Raw genomic sequence first — 9,908 nt, forward strand, 5'->3', positions numbered from 1 at the left:
CCTGGGGAGGCGTATCCTCTCCCCCTCCCTGGCCACTCTCTGGGATCTCTTCACCAGGGCCGGCCTCACTCCCAGCCTGATCTCTAGGCACTTCCTCGCGAGGTGCCGCTGGAGCTCGTCCCTCTGCTCAGCAGCAAGGCCATGGGTTCTGCTGTCTCCTGCCAAGCGGCTCCCTGCGGGGACGTCTGGCTGGCTGGGCCCCAGCCGGCTTTGCCCAATGCCCTTTTCTCCACCGGCCCCAGGAAGCTGCGGGCCAGCCGGAGGGGCAAAAGCAGCAAACAGCCGCAAGGACTCCTGGATCCTCCGGGGAAGGCCCCACCTCCGCTGCAGCGTCATCTTCTGGAGGTGACGCTCCAGGCGGCCTCTCATGTCCCCGTCCATGAGCGAAGGCTCTTGCCCCAGGACGAGGACGTGCAGCTCGGCGCATTGGCGGGCTGTGGTCGGCCCCAGCAGCGGGGGCGCCGGCACAAAGGCTCTGAGCGACCGTTCGATGAGTGCAGGGAAGCCCCATTCGTGCTGCAGCCTCTTCTTCCTGACATGCAGCTCCAGGGCCTCTCTGGCCTCCGGGCCCAGGAACAGAGCCTCCCGTGCCCAGAACTCGACTTCAGCCTCACGGGGTGGAACCGGCCCAGGAGGCGCCCTGGGAACCATCCTGCTGATGGACTGGGAGTAGAGCGTGCCCAGGCCCCACAGGGCCGTGAGATGTTTGTGCTGCACATTCAGCTCTAGGTGGCAGATGCCCTCTGGGTGCACGAAGGGCAGCAGGGGGCTCCGGGCATTCGGGGCCCTGTCCCCAGCAGGGATCAGCTTGGGGAGGGGCAGCCGGGACACGAGATGCAGCCTTTGCCAAGAGTGTCTCACTGCAGCAGGGACGGCCCCCAGCCGGGTCTCCAGACATTTCTTTGCCACGTGGATCTGCAGCCACTCCTGAGCGTCACATCCCAGGCTGAGCCATGGTCGGGGAGCAGCGACCACTCTCCTGGCTTTCCCCATGCCACGCTCCAGGTGCACGGTGCTCTTGTGCCAGGGCAGCAGGAAAGGCCCCTCTGCATCCTTTTCTGTACAGCTGCGAGGCCTGAACTCCGCAGGGGCTGAGGCAGGCTGGAGCAGCCACACCGACTCCTGGATCCTTCTGGGAAGCCCCCAGCGCTGGTGCATGAGTCTCTTGCGGAGGCTGAGCTCCAGCTCTCGTCTGCTGCCCTCTCTGAGGAAGGACAGCTCGGGCTGGAGAACGGCCACGTCCCCGTCAGCTGGCGGAGGGGCCTTGGGCTGGCCGGGGCGGGGGGGAGCCGCCATCAGGCCCCGCATGGATTTCTGGATGATCAGAGGCAGCCCCCACTCGTGCTGCAGCCTCTTCTTCCTGACGTGCAGCTCCAGCTCCTCCCGGGCTCCCGGTGGGAGGAAGGGCAGCTCCTGCTCCGTGAACTCGGTCCCAGCTGCGCGGGAGCTGGCGGGTGGCAGGGCGGGCGAAGGGCCTGCGTAGAACAGCTTGGCCAGGGACTGTCGGTAGAGCGTGGGCAGCCCCCACCTGAAGCTCAGGTGCTTGTGGAGAAGGTTGAGCTCCAGGTGATCCGAGGCCGCCTGCTCCAGGAAGAGCAGCTCCCGGGGCCGCAGCTCCAGGGATCTCTGGCCCGGCTGAATCAGCCGGGGCAAGGGGAGCTTTCCCACCCGGCGGGCGGCTTCCTGTGAGTGTTGGGCCCTGCGGGGTATCAGGCCCAGACGGATCTCTATGTTTTTCCTGGTCACATGTCTCTCCAGCAGCTGGTGGCACGTGTCCCAGCTGAGCTGCTGGCGCCATGCAGTTCCCAGGGGCCCGGCTAAGGAGACAGCCACCGCTGTGGGGCCCACGGGTGCCACCCTGGAGGGTGATTCTCTTGGAGCCCTTCTCACTGACAGCCCCCTGAGCGGCCGGCTGGCCCTTCTGCCTTGCGTGTCTGGATATGTCCCCGGAGCTGCGGTCGTGGGAGGCATGAAGCCCCGCAGGGACTCCTGCACCCTCCTGGGGAGCCCCCACCTCCTCTCGGCCACCCTCCGCCGGATGTGGGCCTCCAGCTCCCTCTTGGTGGCCAGAGGGATGGGAGGGGCCCCGCTGCTGACATGGAGCTCCATGGCTGCCGGCCGGTCGCTCCTCTTGGGTGGGGGTGGCATGAAACACCTCAGCGATCGCCGCACCAGGCCCGGCAGGCCCCATTCGTGCTGCAGCCGCTTCCTCAGGACATGCCTCTCCAGCAGCTCCCGGCCCTCGGGGGCCATGAAGGGGGTCTCCAGGGGACAGAACTCGATGGCCACACCCAGGGGCAGCAGGGGGGCGGGTGGCACGGGCGGGCAGGGCACCATCTTGGCCAGGGACTCTGCGTACAGGGTGGGGAGAGCCCAGAGGTACTGGATGTGCTTGTGCCTCACGTTGAGCTCCACGCTGCCTGACTTGCAGCTGAGCAGGGGACAGAGCCGGTGGCGGGCCAGGGGGGCCTTGCAGCCTGGGGGGATCAGTTTAGGCAGGAGCAGGTCTCTGCGCCCCAGGGCAGCCATTTTCTGAGAGCTCCTCAGCACGGCAGGCAGCGCGCTTAGTCTGATTTCCAAGCCCTTCCTGGCAATGTGCCCCTGCAGCTCCCGAGTGTCTCTGCAGCAGTGCGAGCCGGGCGTGGATTTGGACGCTCTGGCGGGGCCCTGGGAGGCCTGGGCTGGGGCTCTAGCTCTGAGGCCGGGCGTCTGGGCTGCCCTTGTCACTGGGCCTAGCCCCCTTGGAGCCCATTTCCCAGATGGCAGGGGGCCGAGCTGGGAGTGTGGAGGTGTGGCTGGCATCAGCAGCCTCAAGGACTCTTGGATCCTCCTGGGCAGCCCCCATCTCTTCAGATGCACCATCCTTTGCAGATGCCGCTCCAGCTCTGTCCTGGAGCCAACGCTCAGGAAGGGCAGGGCCTGTGGCATCGTCACCACCCTGCCTGCCCCCGAGGGTTTGCGTGCGATGGGTTTCGGTGCTGGGGGCATGAAGATCTTCAAAGCGCTCTGCAGGGTGCAGGACAGCCCCAGGGTGTGCTGCAGCCTCTTCACCTGGATGTGCCGCTCGAGACTCGCCCTGACGTCGCGTTGGAGGAAGGGGGTCTCCGCTTCGGCCAATTCGAGCCTGCCGGCCACATGCAGGGCTCCAGGGCTGACTTGCACCAGGGGTCTCCCAGGCAGAGACATCGGAGCTTCCCCCGTGGCCCTGGGTGCTGTGCTTTCTCGGTCTCGCTGCCGTTTGGCCTCCCGCCCTGACATCCTGGTCCCGCCTGGGGACTTAGCCAGAAATGGCACCCAATCGGGGCAATGTGCCTGCCTCTGGGGAGCGGCCTGGGGGCTCCTTGCTCTGCCTCTGCGCAGGAAACTCCCAACCCAGCCACGTTCCACTTGGCTTGGAGGGAAGGACTCATGCTGGGCAGGAGCGGGGCTGGGGTACTCCTCATGCCTGGGAAGAAATGGCTCGTGCTGGCTCGATCCAGTTCTCAGCTCCCAAGCGAGTAGGAGCGGCTCATGCTGTAGAGAAGAGGAGCTCTGGGCCTGCTCTTGCCAGTGAAGGAGAGTCTCATCCCAGAGAGAGGAGCAGAAGAGACATTCGTCCTGCTCCGTGGAGGAGCCTTTGACTTGCTGTGGGTGGGGCAGCCCCTCCTCATCCTCCCTCGGCGGGCGGCGCTCCATTTTCCGGCTGCCTGCCTGGTGCTCAGGAGGGGAGCGGGACTTGCTGGGTGGGAAGGGGCCCTGCGCGGGTGGGAGGACCTGGTTGCCTATACATGTCCTAGAGCGGCACCACTGCAGCACATCCAGGCCTCTCCACATGGATCTACCCAGCAGGTTTCTCCCTTTGGAGCGGGAGGTGGGAGCAGGAGGTGACCCTGGCCCGGCAGGGACCCATGCGCTGGCCCTGTCGGCATACACCAGACGCTCGGCTTGCTGGGCCGCCTCGTTGCACAGGGCACAGTCTGAGTTGTCACACAGCAGCTGGCGGATGGAGTGGCGCCTGGCAGCTCGGCGAGCGCAGCGGGGGGGGGTCCCGGCACAGCCGGTCACGTGGCTGTTTCACCCGCTGCTTCTTTGCACCTAAAACAGAACAGCAGAGAGGGCTTCTGAGGAGAGATGGGGCCTGAACGTAGCGGGGGCCACAGGCACCCAAACAGTGACCCCACCCACCTGTACCACCCTAACCCCGAATCCCCATTCCTGCACTGCTCCTAACCCCAAGGCCCTGCCCCGTGCCACGCCTTCTCCCAGCGCCCCGCCCACCTGTGACCCATTCCTCCCGAGGCCTCACCCCCACACCTAGCCCCGCTCCTCCGCCACTGCTTCCCTCCAAGAGCCTGCCCCCCGCTTGCTCTTTCTTCTCTGCATGCCCTGCCTCCTGTTGCTCGCCCTTACAGCCAGTCAAAAGTCAGTGGGCCCCTCATTCCAGTGCCCTGGCCCCAGGCCACTCTGCACTGCTGTTCCAGAACCAGGCATGCTGAGCTTGTAAGAGCCCGGAGCCCGATGAAACACTCCGCCAGCACCACGCCGGGCCCCCTCTCAAACTCTGCCAGTGCTGTGAACCTGGCCACGGTGAAGTCCCAGTGCCGTGAACCCGGCCCGGGTATCGTGCCAGGGCCGTGAATCTGGCTGGTGCGCTATCCCAGTACCCGAAACCCGGATGGCACATGGTCCTGGTGCAAATAACCCAGCCGGTGCCCCATCCTGCAGAAATGGGTCTCGCCAGTGTGCGGGGTCCCAGGAAATCTCTCTGGCAAATGTCAGGGGCTGGCGGCACCTAGCAGTGTTGGCCTTGCAAGCCCTGGTACGATGCACAGCAACAGAGTGCCAGGGGGCTACACCCCTATCCAAGACAGAGCAGACGGGTGAAATAAAGACAAGATCTGCTGGGCAGTGGGCAGTGCCTCCTGCTGGCAAAGCTTCCCTGTTCTGGGAAGGGCAGGTAGCTCCCCCCAGTGCTCCCCATTAGCCTGCGCAAAGCCCTGGAGGACATGGGGACAACCTGCCAGAGGGGACAGACAATCGGGTGTTTGCCTCCATCGCTGCAAAGCCCCCAGAGGATGGTTCGTTAGCAGCATGTCAGCTTATCCCGGCTCCAGTCAGCACCTTGGCTCCTGCTCCTATCCCCAGGGGCAGGCCAAGTCTGAGGGGTCTCGTGTGGGACTCCTGGGCCAGGGTGGAGGGCTTGGGAGAAGCCCTGGGATTCTGAGCCAGGGAGCCATCAGGGAACGTGAGGCAGGGTCTTACCTTCTCCCTCATCCTCCGTCCCCTTCCACCAGAGCCTGCTGACCAGAAGAGCCTGCGGGAGCCAAGGAAGCGGCAGAGTTACGTGGTACCCAGACTGAGGCCATGCAGTGCCAGCCTCCCGCCCAGCCCAGCCCGGTGCCAGGGGTGCCCACGCTTCCCTCCACCTCCTGCAGCTGGAGAACTTCAGGCTCCTTCGGCCATGCCCCGGGCTCCCCATCCAAGTGTCATTGGAACAATCCTGGGTCCCCCACCCTCCGACATCGGGGCATCGCCACACCAGAGTGGGTGATTTCTGCCCCCCAGTGTTATGAGTCGAATAGGGACCAGGCCCTTGGGCTTCGCAATGTGCTCTGGCTTCCTCTTCTCTCCCTGTCTCCCATGGTTCCCACCTGTGAGCCCAGCTCCCCAACTGATCTGGGACCCAAGGCAGGATCCCCAACTGACCAAACCCAAAGATCTGTCCTGGATTCCCCCTTTCTCCCCCCACCTCTTGCCTGCCCTCTCCCTGGCCGGCTGGGAGGCCAGGGACCCAGGAAAGCTTGTGGCTTTGGGAGGGAGCTGGGAGGGTTTATTGGTCAGCTTCCCCCAGCGGAGGGAAATAACTGGGCAGAGCCGGCTTAGTGCCAGGGGTGCCAGGAACCCTGGGACCACGAGGGAGAGCCCTGGCATTTCTAGCACTAGCTGGTGGTCGGGGCAGTCAGGAAAAACCAATGAATGGAGCCACGAGCTCTGTCTGTGGCCCTGTCTCTCTCTGTGGATGTGCCCCACCAGCCCAACGGGGCCTGGTCAGAACAGGGCGCCTCAGGCGCTCGCACCCACCCACCCTCCCTTCCATGATGCTGTGTTCAGGCAAGCTCTGCTGAGAGCGCAGGATGGCTTGGGGGTGGGGGAGGGTCCTCCTACCATCCTGCTTCTCCAGGAGAAGCTGTGCTGAGTCACGATGGCCACCCAGATGACCAGGACCAGAAGGACGCAGGTGTACAACACCCAGGAGCTGTCAAAGCAGGCACAGAACCGGCTCTGCATGATCCTCACTCCTGCGTCAAACATGCTGAGGAGGACGTCTGGACGCACACTGGGGGTGGAGACACTACACTCCCTGCTACTGCTGTGGCTGGATCTCGCCTGAGGGGCTGTTTGTTCCAGTGACGCATCATAAAGGGCCAGGACCAGGCGGGTCCTGACATCACAAAGGGACTGCAGGCATCAGAGGTGGGCAAGACCCTGGCTCCCTGCAGCCCCTCCCCAGCACCCCTAAGTACCCCAGGTACTTAGAGACTGTACCTTAGAGACTGTATCCTTTTGGAATGGCATTCACCAGCATAACCCCTTGGAGAATGGCATTAAATTGGAGTAACACCACAGTGAATCAGGCAGGCGCTGTGAGGCTCTGGATGGGACTGGTCCTCAGACTGGGTGTCTGTCTGTCAACATCCACCGGCCAATGTCAGAAGACGTGATACTGAGCTAGATGGACCTTTGGTCTGACCCAATATGGCCGTTCTTATGAGCCACCATCTTCCACTCTGGCACTGTTCAATTCAGAGACAGGGAGAGGAGAATTTTCAGAAGAAAATCTGATAAGCAATTCTCTGCTCAGTATGACTAAGGATATCTCCATTTACTGTACACATTCACACAACATTGCCCGTGCTTGCATTTTATCAGGAGATTCACTACATTTGATGCAAAGCCTCAACTGCTGGAGTCACATGATTATATGAGACTCTCAGCTTCCATGACAACAATAAGTAAGTTTCTGGCATTCATGGTTGTTCAGAAAAGAAAAAATGTGACCCAAATGCATCCTAAAGATTGAAAACCCAGAAGGTGAATAAACAGAATCCACATTTATTATTTTTTTAATCATGGTTTTGGATCCAATCTCTCGATTTTTATGGGACCTGACTCAAGATTTTTGCACTCTGGAGGGTCATAATACTGAAATTATATAGTACAAACTGTTCTGTTTGCAACGCATTTATGACCTTTTGATAGCCCTCTTATTTTTCATGTAGAGTTTAAATAAATAAAAGTAAACTGAGTTGTGGAGTTTTATTTTTGATAAATCTGGGAATTAGAGTGACAGCCATTCCTGTATTATTATTAGACCTGGTCCAAATTTTCAAAAGAAATATTTTTGCTGAATTTGCTGACTGGGCCAAGACAACACAGCAAGTCAGTAGCAGAGCCTAGACCCAGGTTGCTTGATGACACGTCTGCTGATGCACAGCCTAGGTTGTGTAGCGTACAGGCAGACAGTGCACGCAGGTACCCCTTCATGGGCTACAAGTCTGCCTGACACAACCTGCTAGGCGTTGCCATTGTCTTTGGCAGTACACTGTACTCTGGTCGGAGCAGGCAATATAAAACTCAGCGTAACATTTCTCGTCAGATTTAGGTCACACCCGTCTACTTTTTCTGGGTACTAGACCTGCATGTTGGGACATCATTAAACCGAGGCTATTTTTTAAGGTACATGCAGGCCCCCATAGGGGTGGGGTGGGGACAGGGCCTTGGGGAGAAGGAGCAATGTGGGGTGGGGAGTTCGGGGAGAAGGGACAGGATGAAGGCACAGCCTCGGGGAGAAGGGGCTGCATGGGGGCAAGGGAATGGGGAGATGAAGCGGGATGGGGCAGGGCCTTGAGAATAAGGGGTTATGTGGGGTCAGGGAATTGGGGAAAAGGGGCAGGGTGGGAGCAGGGCCTCGGGGAAAAGGGGCGGGATGGGGGCAGGTACTTTGGGCTTAGGGTGGTGTGGGGACAGGGCCACGGGGAGAAGGGGTTACGTGGAGGCAGGGGCTCAGGGAGAAGGGGTGGGGTGGGGGCAGGGCCTCAGGGAGAAGTGTGCCAGGCTCAGATATAATGACATGGGCCTATATCTTCAAAGGGTGTTTAGGCAACTAAGATTTAGACCCCGGTCCTTGTGCCAATGGGCTGGCAATGTAATTTCCAGCCTGGCACATGGCAGGGGCAAACAGTGGTGCATAGGAGATGGATAAAGAAGGACCAAGGTTACAGCCAGCTGGTTATTTACTGAGGTCCCCACTTCAGCAAAGTGCCTTGACTTCAGTGAAACTCGAAGAGCTTCAGTTGCTTAGCTCTAGTGAGCCCAGTGTGTGTGTATGGGGTGGGGGGGTAGGGATGGGGGGTTGGACTGGAAAAAATGCACCTGCTTCCTTGGGATATCAAGACAGGGCAGGGAAGATACAGCCACACGGGGGTCTGTTCTCTAGTAGTGTCCAATGAGAACTGGGGCTCCCATGGGCTTCACTTAAGGGGACCTAAGGAGAATGATTCATGGATTCCAAGTCCAAGTCTATCGTGATCATCTAGTTTGACTCTCTGTACAGCACAGGCCAGAGACCAGCCCCACAATAGTTCCTAGAGCAGAGCTTTTAGAAAAAACAGCCAATCGTGATTCAAAAATTGCCAAGTGATGGAGAATCCACCAACAGCCTGGGTAAATCTCTTAGGCAAGGATTTATTGAAGGGGATACTCTATATCCTAGACAAGAGACAAGGACAGACAGTGATAAGTGCAGGTAGGGACTGAAGAGAAATAGACAAAATAAAGTCCCATTCAATTACATCCTATGAAGGCAGACATCTAAATATCGACAAAGTCTCTAAGTGCTTGTGTACAAATGCTAGAAGTCTAAATACTAAAATGGGTGAACTTGAATGTCTGGTATTAAATGAGGACATTGATATAACAGGCCTCACGGAAACGTGATGGACTGATGATAATGAATGGGACAGGGGAATACCAGGGCACAAAATGTAGAGGAATGACCGTGTAGGTCATGCTGGTGGGGGAGTGGCACTGTGTGTGAAAGAAAGAGACAGTTAAATATAGTAAAAATCTTAAAGGAATCAAACTGAACCATAGACTATGGATAGAAATTCCATGCTTGGATAAGACTATAGCAGTAGGAATATATTACTGACCAGCTGACCAGGATGGTGACAGTGACTGTGAAATGCTCAGGGACATTAGAGAGGTTACAATAACAAAAAATCCCAATACTAATAGGGGATTGCAACTATCCCTGTATTGATTGGATACATGTCACCTCAGGACAGGATGCAGACAGAAAATTTTCTAGGCACCACTAATGACTGCTTCCTAGAGCAGCTAGTCTTGGAATCCACCAGGCAATAGGAAATTCTTGATTTAGTCCTAAGTGGAGCACACGGTTAGGTCCAAGAGGTGAATATATCTACAGCACTTGGTAATAGTGACTATAATGTAATTAAATTTAACATCCTTGTAGGGAGGGAAATGCCAACAAAGCTCACCATGGTAACGTTTAACTTCTGAAAGGGGAACTACGTAAGAATGAGGTAGCTTGCTAACAGACGTTAAAAGGAAGAGTAACAAGAGTGAAGTGCCTGCAATCATAGAATCATAGAATCTCAGGGTTGGAAGGGACCTCAGGAGGTCATCTAGTCCAACCCCCTGCTCAAAGCAGGACCAAACCCAACTAAATCATCCCACCCAGGGCTTTGTCAAGCCTGACCTTAAAAACCTCTAAGGAAGGAGATTCCACCACCTCCCTAGGTAACCCATTCCAGTTCTTCACCACCCTACTAGTGAAAAAGGTTTTCCTAATGTCCAACCTAAACCTCCCCCTCTGCAACTTGAGACCATTACTCCTTGTTCTG

The sequence above is a fragment of the Mauremys reevesii genome, linkage group 8 (assembly GCF_016161935.1).
Source record: "Mauremys reevesii isolate NIE-2019 linkage group 8, ASM1616193v1, whole genome shotgun sequence".
NCBI lineage: Eukaryota > Metazoa > Chordata > Testudines > Geoemydidae > Mauremys > Mauremys reevesii.